Below are 15,286 nucleotides of genomic sequence, written 5' to 3'. Positions count from 1 at the left end.
GGACTTGCTATAATGAGTTTAAATTATGGACAGAAAGACACCAGCTGGAAATTAGGAACTTTTTTTTTACAGTAAGAGTTTTTTACATTAACAAAGAAATTATTAATGCCCTGCCCCCGGAATGCCCGGCCACGCCCCGTCATGCCCCGCCCAGCCCCATTGGCGCTACGCCACTGTTTGAATCCCACCACCATGGGAACCTGTTACTAAAATTTTTGGATCCCACCACTGATTCACACCCTTGAAACAATTCCTAGCCGCCATTTTGTGATTTCTCCCTTTTTTCTCCTTTTTTTTTTGTTTCAGAACGTGGCTTCCATGCTTCACAGCAGAGCGCTGGGATTCCCTGCACCTCCTGCAGTCCATCCTTCAATTATTACCCCCAACCTCCAAATAAAGAAACCTGCAGAAAAAAAACAGGCAAAGGGCAAGGAGTGAGCTGAGAAAATGGCGCCGGCGAAGAAGTGCTGAGAAGGCAGAGAGAAATGGGAAACGTCTTAAAGGGACCGCACAAGCAAATGAAGCCATTTTGAAAACATTTCAGCTAAAGAATCATTTTAAAAGGACATTCGTTGGAAATGTTCCGAGGCTGCAAATAAAACAAGGAACTCCACGGAGGACACCTTTTATTTCCTGCCTCAAAACGGTTTTAAAGTGTCTGTGTGGAAAGGGCCCTGATCATCTCGGCAGGCAGTTCCCACAAAAGGCTGAACTTAGGCTCATTCCGCACACGCAGAATAATGCACTCTCAAGCTGCTTTCAGTGCTCTCTGAAGCTGTGCGGAATGGCAAAATCCACTTGCAAACAGTTGTGAAAGTGGTTTGAAAACGCATTATTTTGCGTGTGCGGAAGGGGCCCAAGAGAGGTAAGAAAAGCCTCTCAGCATATTGGGAAAGTCAAGTGGGTGACCCGGGCCAGGTAGAAACCTCGGATGGCACCCGAATGCCTCCGAGGGCCAAATGGAACAGGGCACGCAGGTCATAGCGGCTGTTCTACCACACAGGGGTTGAATATGGGAAACCTCGCACACAAAACACACGTCACCCCTGAGTCACATCCTCTCCTGATTGTGAGAAATAATTAAAAACCACTTTATATAATGGAATGCACTCCCCCCCCCAAGAGGGTTGGAATGAACCTGAGCCACATCCAAAAACGTGGGCTGAAACAGGTCCCAAAATGAGGGCAGATGTTCACAAGCCATTAGAAGCCATTTGCAGTGCTGTTGATGGACAAATCATTAGCTCGACTGTCTTACGAATGAAGCTGTCATATTCAGGACACTGGAAAGCATATAAAAGTCCTCCTTTCCCTCGTCTCCTGAACAGCCGACTTCTAAGATCTTGTTGAAGAGTTGGGTAAGTCCATTTCTGATGATTAGAAAACGCTACCTTTGTCCATTCCAAAGTCCGCTGCATGCATTTGAAGATTGGGTTGGCAGGGCCAGAACGGCTTGGCTTTAGTTTTAAGAATGTTTTCCACGGGTGAGATTTCTTTTTGAGACTGGCTGTCAAATGGTTCAATGAAGTCTTGTCTCCCCCCCCCCCCCGTCAGTTTAGGGAAAAGTGGGATTTAAAAAACCCTTTAGTATGATGTTTTACCGATCCAATGTGCATGGAATGTTACTTTTGGGAAGTACTTCAGGTTTTTGAGAAAAGAAGTATGGGAATATTTCCCATAAATGAAAAAAAGAAATTGATTTGCTTCATAAGAACATAAAAACAAGCCAGCTGGATCAGACCAAAGTCCATCTAGTCCAGCTCTCTGCTACTCGCAGTGGCCCACCAGGTGCCTTTGGGAGCTCACGTGCAGGATGTGAAAGCAATGGCCTTCTGCGGCTGTTGCTCCCGATCACCTGGTCTGTTGAGGCATTTGCAATCTGAGATCAAGGAGGATCAAGATTGGTAGCCATAAATCGACTTCTCCTCCATAAATCTGTCCAAGCCCCTTTTAAAGCTATCCAGGTGAGTGGCCATCACCACCTCCTGTGGCAGCATATTCCAAACACCAATCACACGTTGCGTGAAGAAGTGTTTCCTTTTATTAGTCCTAATTCTTCCCCCAGCATTTTCAATGAATGCCCCCTGGTTCTAGTATTGTGAGAAAGAGAGAAAAATTTCTCTCTGTCAACATTTTCTACCCCATGCATAATTTTGTAGACTTCAATCATATCCCCCCTCAGCCACCTCCTCTCCAAACTAAACAGTCCCAAACGCTGCAGCCTCTCCTCATAGGGAAGGTGCTCCAGTCCCTCAGTCATCCTTGTTGCCCTTCTCTGCACTTTTTCTATCTCCTCAATATCCTTTTTGAGATGCGGCGACCAGAACTGGACACAGTACTCCAAGTGCCATCGCACCACTGCTTTATATAAGGGCATGAAAATCTTTGCAGTTTTATTATCAATTCCTTTTCTAATGATCCCCAGCATAGAGTTTGCCTTTTTCACAGCTGCCATGCATTGAGTTGACATTCCCATGGAACTATCAACTAAGACTCCTAAATCCCTTTCCTGGTCTTCAATTGATGGAGACAACTGAAAAAACCCTCACTATGCCAACCAACTAACTTTGCTACATTTTCTTGGGAGCATTTTTTTACACAACACAAGCCTTTATTGCCATATAAAACAGGACAGAATTTTAAAACAAAACAAGGTTAAGAAATACAGTTAAAACGACTAATTTCCAGTATAAAATTTGCAACAGTTTCACAAAAGAGCACATCAGAGCTGTTCAGGTGATTATGTATCTTATAACACTCATGCCCCTGAGAACTTTGCAAGAAAATGGAATTCATGTATTTCATGCGTATCTTATTGTATTTAGGGCATAGAAACAAAGAATGGTCAAGTGTTTCAACCGTAGTCATATCACATGAACAAACTCTTTTAGCATGTTCCATATTCTTAAATCTTCCCTCCAGCAGAGCTGATGGCAGCACATTACATCTTGCAGTCGCCAAGGCTCTCCTCTGGGTGGGATTAATCAGCAGACGAAAATATGCTGCCATAATTCCACGCTCACATGGGATTAATAATGTAGTTGGAGAACAGGATGTCTTGGCAGCACGAGTCAAATTATGAAAATCAAGATCCAAGAGCCTGTTCTTAACTAGTCTGATGGCTTCCACCTTTGTGAGCATAAGGAGTGATTCCAAGGGGAAACCAATAGCTTCAACCTTTCTAAAGATCAAAGTATACCATTCTGAAATAAAGTGATCTGATAACAGAGAGGGAATATAGCTATTGGATCCCACTAGAAAATGTATATGCAGCCAATATTTTATGGCCCTTATCTATGCCAAGGTTTCTAGAGTTGTTTGGCCCATCTCAATGCACAACGCAGCATAAGGCACACATCTAGGGAGCCCCATTAGTTTCCGAAGGAATATTCTTGGGAGCACTTGATAAAAAGAGGTTGGGTTTAACTATCTGCTTTAGGTTTCTTCAAACAATAATCAAACAGATAGTTGAGAAATAATTCCCTCCCCCCCCCAATCATGCCCCAACAGGCTGACGATTGACTTCTCTTGTAAATCAGGAGCTGCGGGCTACAGCAATTTGGAATCGTTTCTTATCACGGCTTTATTGGTGAAGCTCAAAACCGCAGAGCGGTTGCTAAAACAGGCACATGTTTTTAATCTTTCTGATCTGTTCCAGACTACATCACCCAGGAAAAGAAAGATGTCTTGCCATCAAGAACAGCGTAAGCAGCCTTGCCTGGCTCCTCCTTGTGTGAACACATGTTCCCCGTGTGGGAACACCTGCTCTTCAGAATGTGTGGAGCCCTGCAACCCATGTGGTCACAAGTATGTGGAGTCCTGCAACCCATGTGGTCACGAGTATGTGGGGTCCTGCAACCCATATTCTTCTCATCAGTGTGCTACGGCTTGCCAGCCCCAGTATTCTCGGTCGTGTGGGTCAGGCTGCTCATCATGTGCTCCAGCCTGCACAGCTCCGTGTGCTCCTAAGTGTGTGGAAACATGCACTTCCTCATGCCAAGATCCCTGTGCTTCCGAGTGTCACTAGCTGAAATGACGCAGATGTCCGCGAACGGCCGAGCGAAGAACGGCCGATGAAGGCACACGGCTGTGTATCTTCTCTGCTAAATCCAAATTCTCTGCCTAATTCTGCGGCTACAAACAGCTTTTCATTCTGCCAAGTGTATAAATCATGCAAATTAAGGCCTGTTCATTTGCATAATTGTCTCTGCTATCCTTTCCTTGCTTTGAAAAATGTATTCCCCTTCTGGCAGCTATGGGCACCGGCACGGCACCTTGAAAAGTTTGTCTAACCATTCCTGTAATGTTTGACCTCTGAGACAGCACCCCCAAGATAGGGAGTCAAAAGAGAGCAACGAAGAAAAGAATCCTGTCATTTCTAGTAACAGTCAATGAGCGTTTCCCCACTTACCTGCTGCTGCGCGCTACTCTCCCCAAGTAGCGCGGGGTCCCCCGGCACTCCCCATTACAGGGGTGGCGACAACGCAGCCGCCCTGACGCTGCCGCTGCCGCGCCCCCTCAGCACGCGACATTCCTGGTGCCTTTTGAAACGGTGCCTTTTGATGACCCCGCACTCTGCGCAGGGTCGTGGGGAAGCCCGGGCGTGTGTCAGAAATGATGCGCACTGGGAGTAGCGCGCAGCAACCACTCACCCAGGTAAGTGGGGAAACGACCAATGTTATCCTAATTTTACCTGAGCAGAGATACAGAGCATGCCTAACCTACTCAGGCCTACTCAGAAGTAATTCCCATTTTATTCCAGGGGATTACACCCAGAACCATGTTTTTAGGATTTCTGCCTTCATCTGGTTTCCAAATTTCTCCAAACGTTTGTGCAACATTTTGTTGAAGTTTTGAAAATGCTTAATCTGATTGGTACCTTTTTTTTATAAGGAGGATGTTGAAAAACTAATCCCATCCCACCCTACATTTCGATTTGTTTAGCCACCCGAGAGGTGCTTACAGCTTTGACATGTGGTGAGCCAAAAACAAAGTTAGGAGGGATGGAGGAAAAAGAGGGGAAGCATATTTAAAATGTAAAGTTTTTCTTTTAAACTTTCCAGTTTTCTCAGCATAGCCTTCAAACATGTTTCCAGAATGTTGTCTATTCAATGCATTTTAGCTGACTGAAATAGTTTCAATGTGTAGCCGGATTTCGAAACGTCTTGCCCTACGACTATGCATCATTAAAACTTTAGCTTCATATCACTTCTTTGCATTGTATTTTTTCTCTCTCTCATTGATTCTCCTCGTCTCCATGAAGAAGGGCAGAGGTGGAATCCAGCAGGTTCTCACCAGTTCCCGAGGGTGGGTTACTAATTATTTGTGTGTGCCGAGAGGGGGTTACTAAATGGGTCCGCTTTTCCATCTCCATGTCCTCGCCTCCCCGAGAGGCATACAGCCTTTGAATGTGAAGGTTCCATATAGCAATTGCGACTAATAATGTAACTCCCTGAACTGGGTTAATCACTTTGAGGTACTGCAATTCATGGATTCTCAGCCTTTCGTACCTTTTCTCTCACCAGTCTTTATCAAAGAACCTGTGTGTTTCACCATTGCTGTGTTCAGATTTGTGAGTTGGGGCATTTTCTATAATGTGATGATGATTTAGAAATGACCTGGTGCAAAACATTTTGGGGGGTCGTGGTGGGGTGGCTGCCCATGGGGGGGGCATCCAACTCAGGTTTTGCCCAGGGCTCAGGTTTGCCTAGGTACGCCTCTGCCCCCTTTGCTGAGCGGGGGCTGGCGGGGGAACCTGTTACTAAAATTTTTGGACCCCACCACTGAAGAAGGGGATATTATCATTATGATTTATTTGATTCTCATTCTGCTCTCCCCCTCCACAGTAGGCTCAGAGCAGCTTACAATATAAGGCGGCTTTGCAATTTAAAGCATCTCAGCCACTTGTGAACTTAAAGACAGCAATGTTGCTGTTATTGTTATTTTTAAAGTGTTAGCAATTCAGACGAGGTATTGCCCAGGGAACAGTACTCTGCCCCAGGGAGGTTCCAATGTAAATTGAGTAAAGGGGAGGTGAATGTGGAGCTTCCCAGGGGGAGAGGTGTTAGATTTGGTTTAGAGTCATGGATCTGCCCAGAAGTGTGTGTGAGTGCCGTTTATAGAAACTTCCCAAGAGATAAACGTAAAAGGTAAAACTTACATTTATTCAAGCATCTCAAGTTCACAGCTTTGTTCCAGGAAAAAGGTAGATAGAAAGAAACCCTGGTCTAAGAGAATACTTTCCCTATGAACAAGTGGGCACAACTAACGTGCCATCACGTGTGTGCAAGTGAGGGAGTGCTTCAGTGGGAAAGCCCCACTGAGCAGGCAGCCATTGTCCGTATGTAACCTCGATCTGTGGGTTCTGTGGGGCAGAACTTGGAATGAGTTTGCAACAACAAATTTTAAAAACAAAATGGTTTACTTTCTTAACATCTAACATCAACATTTAACATCACACTTCAAGGTCCTGTTCAGGTTGCATTTTCAAGTCCTTATATTTACAGTCTACTGATACTGCCATGTCCAATTCTTCTTTGCAAGTGGGTTGGCTCCTGAAGACTCCAAGGGCTTGATGAACAGGATTCAACATGATGAAGGTTTCCAGGAGAACTCTCACCCATTACAAACATAAAAAGAAACCCTGAAACAATAAACTCCAACATTTACAACATAGCAAAAACAAACAACTACCTTCCCAGTAGTTCCCAACAACATTGCAGTTACCTTAACAAGGTGTTAAGGGCTTATACAAACCAAGGTCCGAGTCTAGTAGCCTTGTCTCCTCCAAACTACATGAGGTCTGCTGCAGCCTCTTGCTGCTTTGAGTCTCCACCCCTTACTGGGTCAACTCATTCTGAGCATGGGGGTTACATTAGCAATTCAGACAAGGTATTGCCCAGAGAACAGTACTCTGCCCCAGGGAGGTTCCAATGTAAATTGAGTAAAGGGGAGGTGAATGTGGAGCTTCCCAGGGGGAGAGGTGTTAGATTTGGTTTAGAGTCATGGATCTGCCCAGAAGTGTGTGTGAGTGCCGTTTATAGAAACTTCCCAAGAGATAAACGTAAAAGGTAAAACTTACATTTATTCAAGCATCTCCAGTTTACAGCTTTGTTCCAGGAAAAAGGTAGATAGAAAGAAACCCTATAAGAGAATACTTTCCCTATGAACAAGTGGGCACTCTACCGCGCCATCACGATTGTGTGTGGGTGAGAAGCTGCTTCAGTGGGAAAGCCCCACTGAGCAGGCAGCCATTGTCCATGCGCTCATGTCAAAGGCTAGGACAGAAGTGAGACCAGCATGGGGAAGAAAGGAAGTTAGTGGGCGGTCTCCTGGCCCAGACAAAGAGGGCAAACAAGAGAGGCAACATCACAGAGGGAGATACACAGCACCCCCCAGTGTTCAGGCATGCAGAAGTCGCTTATTCCAACAAGAGGTACCTGCATCATTTTCCTTAGCCTTAATTTCAGAAGGGGAGGGGAAACAAGGCCGCAAAGAAAAGGTGAATTTTGAGGAGGGCTTTGCGCGAGATAAGACTAGGGCCCATTGTACATGGAACACTTACCTTGGGGCTCTTAGCTGTGCAGAGGGGGGTGTAGTGTGGTCTCCTCATGTTTCTCTGCTTACACACAAAGAGCCATTCACTGCCTGCCCGGCAGCTGCTTTCTGAGGTCTTAAATGGGCCTCTGCTTTTCCTGGTTCTCTTAACTCTACCCATCATTTCCCTCTTAAATATTCAGATCTCATCACACTGTGTAGTTGTAAAATAAAGGGATTTGTTAAAGCCCTTGAAACTGCAGTTAAAGCATCATACCTGTGATTGCAGGCATATTTATATTGTAACCCCATCACCACAAAGAAAGAGGCAAAGCAATTTCCTGGATCACAGGCTGTTAAAGAAGGAGACCCTCCTACAACTGATATTCTCTCCATCTCCATTCCCTTCCCTTCCCCTCCCCTCCCCTTCACACTCACAAACACAGAGACACAGCTTCTGCTTCTGCTGCCACCACCACAAGAGGACAGAGAGGCTTGTTATTGCCAAAAACACTCTATTATTATTATTATATTGATATCTCGCTATATCAATACGAGAATTAAAGGTCAGTGTGTTTTGGCTAAGGCCGTGTGAGTGAGCTTCTTTTCAATGACCTGAAGCAGCCAGCAACATGGGTGAGGGGGTGAGGAAGAGGGGGTGAGGTAGAAGGCATGGATGGCAGTGTGAGAGAGTGGGAAGGCTGGCTGTGGACAGAGGGAAGATGTCTGGGGCAAAGCTGTGCTCACTGGCAAAGCTGTCCTGCTCTGGCTGCAAAACAAATTGAAATTATGCTAGAAATGGTCTTGCTTCCTGCAGAGACAATGGAAAGTGAAAGCAGGGCTTGAAAAAATATGTTGGTACAAGAAATCTTGCTGTGACTGACATTCGCCCGCATTGCATAGTGGATACCTTGTACCTTACAGCCCTTTGAATATAAGCTCAGAAAAATCCACAATAATTTTAAGGGAGGGGTCTTTACAGAGATTGTTCTTTTTTAGCTAGGACATTGCTGGTTCAGAATTCAAATCCACGTGGTTCTGGAGTTTAGGACCATTATCTTCAATAGGAAATGTTTATGAAGATCTGGAATTATAGAGGAATTTGGGGAGGCTAGAGTATTTCAACCAAATGACACCACAATTGTTGCATGGTGGCTGCTGCCTTTTCCCTAAAGACCCCCCCCCCAATACACGCACAATTCCAAGCAGATTGGACAAAATTCTCACACTTGAACAAGCTTCCCCCAGCCATTGTATTTGCACATCTATTTCCTATATGGGAGATTTCTGGGATGGGGAGAAGTTCCTTTTCAACCAAATAACACAAAAATGGCAGTAAAGTGGGTGCTGCCTCATCACTAAAGAACCCCCAAATTTCAGGCAAATGGGCACAAGATGTGGAGTTCTATGACTCTCTGAACAAACTGTCCCCAACTCTCTATGTTCCCAGCCACTGCCCCAGTACTTGCAAAGACAGTTCCCAAACTGTCCCAGTACTTGCAAAGAACAAAAGGGCTCTGTCCCTTACAAAGGAGGAAGTGAGAAAGAATAGCAGCTTGTCTGCAAAGGTGATTGGCTGGGAGTGCTCTGTGCTACTCCCTTGCAAGGAACTGACTGGAAAGGAAAAAAATACAATTGTCCAGGAAATCAGTGGAATTAAAGAAAAAGACAAATATGCACTGCTTTGCTGATAAGCACCCAAAGTTGGGAAAAAATATGGATTGTTTTGGGGGAAAGAGTTTCATTACAACAGCAACCAATTGTAGCTACAACTTTAAACTTGTATTACCATTCTGAGAATAACCAGCCATTTCCGAGTTTGGTTCAGCATAGCAATTTTGTTATGCACATGTAACCTCTATCTGTGGATTCTGTGGGGCAGAACTTGGAATGAGTTTGCAACAACAAATTTTAAAAACAAAATGGTTTTCTTTCTTAACATATAACATCAACATTTAACATCATACTTCAAGGTCCTGTTCAGGTTGCATTTTCAAGTCCTTATATTTACAGTCTACTGATACTGCCAAGTCCAATTCTTCTTTGCAAGTGGGTTGGCTCCTGAAGACTCCAAGGGCTTGATGAACAGGCTTCAACATGATGAAGGTTTCCAGGAGAACTCTCACCCATTACAACCACAAAAAGAAACCCTGAAATAATAAACTCCAACATTTACAACATAGCAAAAATAAACAACTACCTTCCCAGTAGTTCCCAACAACATTGCAGTTACCTTAACAAGGTGTTAAGGGCTTATACAAATCAAAGTCCGAGTCTGGTAGCCTTGTCTCCTCCAAACTACATGAGGTCTGCTGCAGCCTCTTGCTGCTTTGAGTCTCCACCCCTTTCTGGGTCAACCCATTCTGAGCATGGAGGTTACACACACCCTTAGATGAAAGGGAGCATTACACGAGTGGTGTGAAGATGAGTTCCAGGCAGAAAGAACAGCACTGGAGAAAGGAAGGAGACATCAGAGGGAGCAGGAGACCCTCAGATGAATAATGGTGTTGAAACTGGAAAAAGCAAATATTAGGGGTGGAGAGAAGGGCAGTCAAGACGACAGCAGACATGAAATCCAATCTCTCTTGAACGTTAAAACCACATTTTTGTCTAAACTTTGGGCCAAACAACACATTTAGTTTTTTAAAGAGTTGGATCTGGGGTCCACGTGTACAGAATACTCCACCTGGCACAGCAAAAATGGGGAAATAAACCTCCAGGGATGTTTTGAAAAAGAAGTTGGATTTTATACCCTACTTTTCTTTACTGAATAGAGTGTCAAGTGGCTTACAATCACTTTTCCTCCTTCCCTCCCCACAGCAGATACCTTGTGAGGGGGGGGGGCTGAGAGAGTACTGAGAGAACTGTGACTTGCCCAAGGTCCCCCAGCAGGCTTCATGTGGAGGAGTGGGTAAACAAATCCAATTCACCTGATAAGAGTCCGCCACTCGTGGAGGAATGGGGAATCAAACTTGGTTCTCCAAATTCGAATCTACCTGCTCTTAACCACTACATACAACAAATGCTTCCCCTGAGACATATCATGGCCCCACTTAAACAGTTATTGCTCACTCTCACTGGCAGACACTCTATGGTAACCAGAGGCCTTCTTCAAGAGCAGCATCCAAAAATCTCTGATCTTCTTCTTCTTCTTCTTCTTCTTCTTCTTCTTCTTCTTCTTCTTCTTCTTCTTCTTCTTCTTCTTCTTCTTCTTCTTCTTCTTCTTCTTCTTCTTCTTCTTCTTCTTCTTCTTCTTCTTCTTCTTCTTCTTCTTCTTCCAAGGTTACCAGCAGGCCACCTGTGGAGGAGAGGGGAATCTAATCTGGTTCTTGAGATTGGAGTCTGATGCTGGCTCTCTGGTTTTAACCAGGGAAGGAAGCCTGTGCGATATTTAAAGGAAGGAACCTGTGCGATATTTCAGGAAACCTGAGTTGGGTCTGGGGAACTCTTTAAAAGTCCAAATGTATAGTTTGGCCAAATGTATAGTTTGGCCTTGAGCCACTACTTGAAAAGAAAGTATGAGATGGTAGTACTGAATACACCTTCCTCTTGCTTACCTGCATTGTATTATTATCCATTGTAACTAGTGATTCGTGTCCTATGATTTTCTTCCACAAATGGTGGAGCTTTCCTGGAAGATACGAAAAATACCGTCTCCAGTTTAAGATGCTTTGCATCAGAGAAAGGCTATATCACTTGTGGAATAGAATAACAGACTAATTCACTGAGTACCCCTGAGGTACAGGATTAATCGTCAAAACTAGAGGTCTATGTTCCAGTGAAGTTAGCTACTTGCCAGGAAAAAATCAAGATACAAACAGTGTTTTAGACCTTCCGTGTCAACAGCGAGTCAAAGCATGGGACTGACAATTGTGTAAGCGGATATAGTTTTGGATAATTGGAAATAATTTTAAAATGTCTAGCTGCTGGTGAAGGGTTGTTTATGTCCACGCGGGTGGAATGTGGTTTGGCAATGAATCTTGTACAGTTGTGTGTTTTATATTTATGTACATATATGCTGTTGTTGCAGGATGTAAAAGTCTACCGGATGTGGATTTTTGGCACATTTTCCTCTCCCACCACCGGCCCCCTTCCAACCTGGGAAAGTTTTTCTCTGTTGTGAGGAAGGAGAATGGAGAGAACAGCTTTTCTTTCCTATTATATCCACAAAAACATGCTTGCGGAAGGGAGAGGAAGACACAGTTCCTTCCCTTCCACTTCTTTGCGGCAGCTTCCACATAGGCTACGGTTGCCAAACTCCAGGTGAGACCTGGAGATGAAAACTGATCTTCCGATCTTCAAGTTCCGTGCAGTATACACACAATCAATATACAACACGACAAAATTCCAAGCTAATATGATTAAAACTACATCTTGACAAGCAATTAAGAACTTTGGGGCCAACTGGGGGATGGCAAAATAATAAGACTAAAATCCGAGCGCTCCCACTCCCTCAACAAATTGTGAGGCAAATGCGGCTGAGAGAGTTTGGAGAGGACTGGCTCAAGATCACCCAGCAGGCTCCATGTAGACAAGAAGAAGAGTTGGATTTATACCCCACCTTTCTCTCCTGTAAGGAGTCTCCAAGTGGCTTACAAACTCCTTCCCTTCCTGTCCCTACAACAGACACCTTGTGCGGTAGGTGGAGCTGAGAGTGTTTGGAGAGAACTGTGACTGGGCCAATATCACCCAGCAGGCCCCACGTGTAAGAGGGGGGACTCAACCTTCATTCTCCAGATTGGAGTCATTCATTCATGTGAAGGACTGGGGAATCAAGCCCAGTTCACCCATATGCAGGACTGGGGAATTAAACCCAGTTCTCCAGATTCGAGTCCACTGCTCTTAACCACTAAACCATGCTGGCCTCTTTAAAGAATCCAAACTTCACATACACGCTACAAGGATCAGTGCTAACAGTCACAGACCAGGAAAGGGATTTGGGCATCTTAGTTGATAGTTCCATGGGAATGTCAACACAATGCATGGCAGCTGTGAAAAACGCAAACTCTATGCTGGGGATCATTAGAAAAGGAATTGATAATTAAACTGCAAAGATTGTCATGCCCTTATATAAAGCAGTGGTGCGACCGCACTTGGAGTACTGTGTTCAGTTCTGGTCGCCGCATCTCAAAAAGGATATCGAAGAGATAGAAAAAGTGCAGAGAAGGGCAACGAGGATGATTGAGGGACTGGAGCACCTTCCCTATGAGGAGAGGCTGCAGCGTTTGGGACTCTTTAGTTTGGAGAGGAGACGTCTGAGGGGGGATATGATTGAAGTCTATAAAATTATGCATGGGGTAGAAAATGTGGACAGAGAGAAATTTTTCTCTCTTTCTCACAATCCTAGAACCAGGGGGCATTCATTGAAAATGCTGGGGGGAAGAATTAGGACTAATAAAAGGAAACACTTCTTCACACAATGTGTGATTGGTGTTTGGAATATGCTGCCACAGGAGGTGGTGATGGCCACTAACCTGGATAGCTTTAAAAAGGGCATGGACAGATTTATGGAGGAGAAGTCGATCTATGGCTACCAATCTTGATCCTCCTTGATCTCAGATTGCAAATGCCTTAGCAGACCAGGGGCTCAGGAGCAGCAGCAGCAGCAGAAGGCCCTTGCTTTCACCTCCTGCACGTGAGCTCCCAAAGGCACCTGGTGGGCCACTGCGAGTAGCAGAATGCTGGACTAGATGGGCTCTGGTCTGATCCAGCAGGCAAGTTCTTATGTTATTATTGTAACCCACCCAGGGGCTTTGGTGATGGACAGGATAATTTTTAAAAACAGAAATAAATAAATAAATAACAAAACTGCAGCACTGGAGCAGAAATCATGATATCTGGGTCCAATATGGCAAGTCCACTCTTGCACAGAACTTTTTGTGTGCTTGTGTGTGTTTTGGTGGCAACCTCAGCCCGCAATTTTCAACACTGCAATATTCATAAAATGTCACTCCTTCTCGGAACATAATGAAGGCGCCACATAACCGAGCAGACAATTGGTCCACTCAGTTCCCTGCCGACCTGCTTGCCTGGCACCAATTCTCCCCAGTCTGTGCCCGAGAAAGTTCAGCTGTCAACAGTTCCCTGGACTCCACGATTTCTTGCATTGAACGTGGAAACATTTTTCATGCCGAACAAGTGCTGCCACTGAGTCACAGCCCCTGTTGATAATTACGGATTGTTAAAACCTACTTAATGTCATGGGATGGTCGTTGTTTTTGCGAGGGTTGGAACAAACTTGAGGAGTGTCCAAAGCACGTGCTTAAACCGGTCTCAAAATGAGGGTATGTGTTTCCAAGTGGCAATTGTTAGAAGCCATTTGAGGGGGTGGCGATGGACAAATCATCAGCTTGACTGTCTTACGCATTGAAGCCGTCATGTCCGGGACACTTGAAAAGCATATAAAAGTCCACCTTTCCTTTGTCTCCTGAACATCTTACTCCTTTGGTCTTCTTGGAGTTGGGGTAAGTCAATTTCTGATGGCTACAAAAGTCTATCTTTGTCCATTCGGCGGTCTGAAGATTGGGTCGGCAGAAGCAGAATGGGTTGGTTTCTGATCTGTTTACCACGGGCGCCATATTTATTTGGAATTGGCCTCAAATGGCTCAAAGAAGACTGCTGTTTCCTCTCTTTAGTCCAGGCAAAAGTTCACAGCAGAGCTCTTTAGAAGACCTTTGGGGGATTTTGAAGAAAAAAAGGGATCTTCTAGGTTTAGTACGATGTTTTACTAATTTATTGTTTATGAAGTGATATGTTTGGAAACCCCTTTGGACTTTTAGGAAATGTAGTCTAGAAGTATACCTGTCAAACAAACGAAGATTTCATTTGTTTTCAATTGGTGGCTACCATGACAATGTCCTACCTTGCCTAATGTAACTTCCTTCACTCATTAGAACATAAGAACATAAGAACTAGCCTGCTGGATCAGACCAGAGTCCATCTAGTCCAGCACTCTGCTACTCGCAGTGGCCCACCAGGTGCCATTGGGAGCTCACGTGCAGGATGTGAAAGCAATGGCCTTCTGCTGCTGCTGCTCCTGAGCACCTGGTCTGCTAAGGTATTTGCAATCTGAGATCAGGGAGGATCAAGATTGGTAGCCATAGATCGACTTCTCCATAAATCTGTCCAAGCCCCTTTTAAAGCTATCCAGGTTAGTGGCCATCACCACCTCCTGTGGCAGCATATTCCAAACACCAATCACACGTTGTGTGAAGAAGTGTTTCCTTTTATTAAAACTCCCACAGACTATGGCTCTGTAGTACGAGTTTCTGCGCTGTATGCAGACATTCCCAGGTCCAACCCCTGTCATCCCCATTTCTTCAGAAAGGGGAATCAGGTAGTTTTTGAGATTCTTTTTGGCCACCAAGTCACAGCTGATATATGGCAACTCCATAGGGTTGTCAAAGCAAGAGACATTCTTTGGAGGCCTCCCGTCCAAGTACTTGCCAGGGTCAGGGCTAAGAATATGTGACTGGCCCGAGGTCACCCAGGAAATTTCCATGGCAGAGTGGGGATTTGAACCTGGATTTCCCAGGTCCCAGTTAAATTCTTTAACCACTACACCACTGATGTAGGCCTTATATAAAGCAGTGGTGCGACCGCACTTGGAGTACTGTGTTGCCGCATCTCAAAAAGGATATTGAGGAGATAGAAAAAGTGCAGAGAAGGGCAACGAGGATGATCGAGGGACTGGAGCACTTTCCTTATGAGGAGAGGCTGCAGCGTTTGGGACTCTTTAGTTTGGAGAGGA

Source organism: Sphaerodactylus townsendi, linkage group LG01 (assembly GCF_021028975.2).
Source record: "Sphaerodactylus townsendi isolate TG3544 linkage group LG01, MPM_Stown_v2.3, whole genome shotgun sequence".
NCBI lineage: Eukaryota > Metazoa > Chordata > Lepidosauria > Squamata > Sphaerodactylidae > Sphaerodactylus > Sphaerodactylus townsendi.
The sequence above is the reverse complement of the archived record's forward strand: the minus strand, read 5'-3'. Positions refer to the sequence as shown.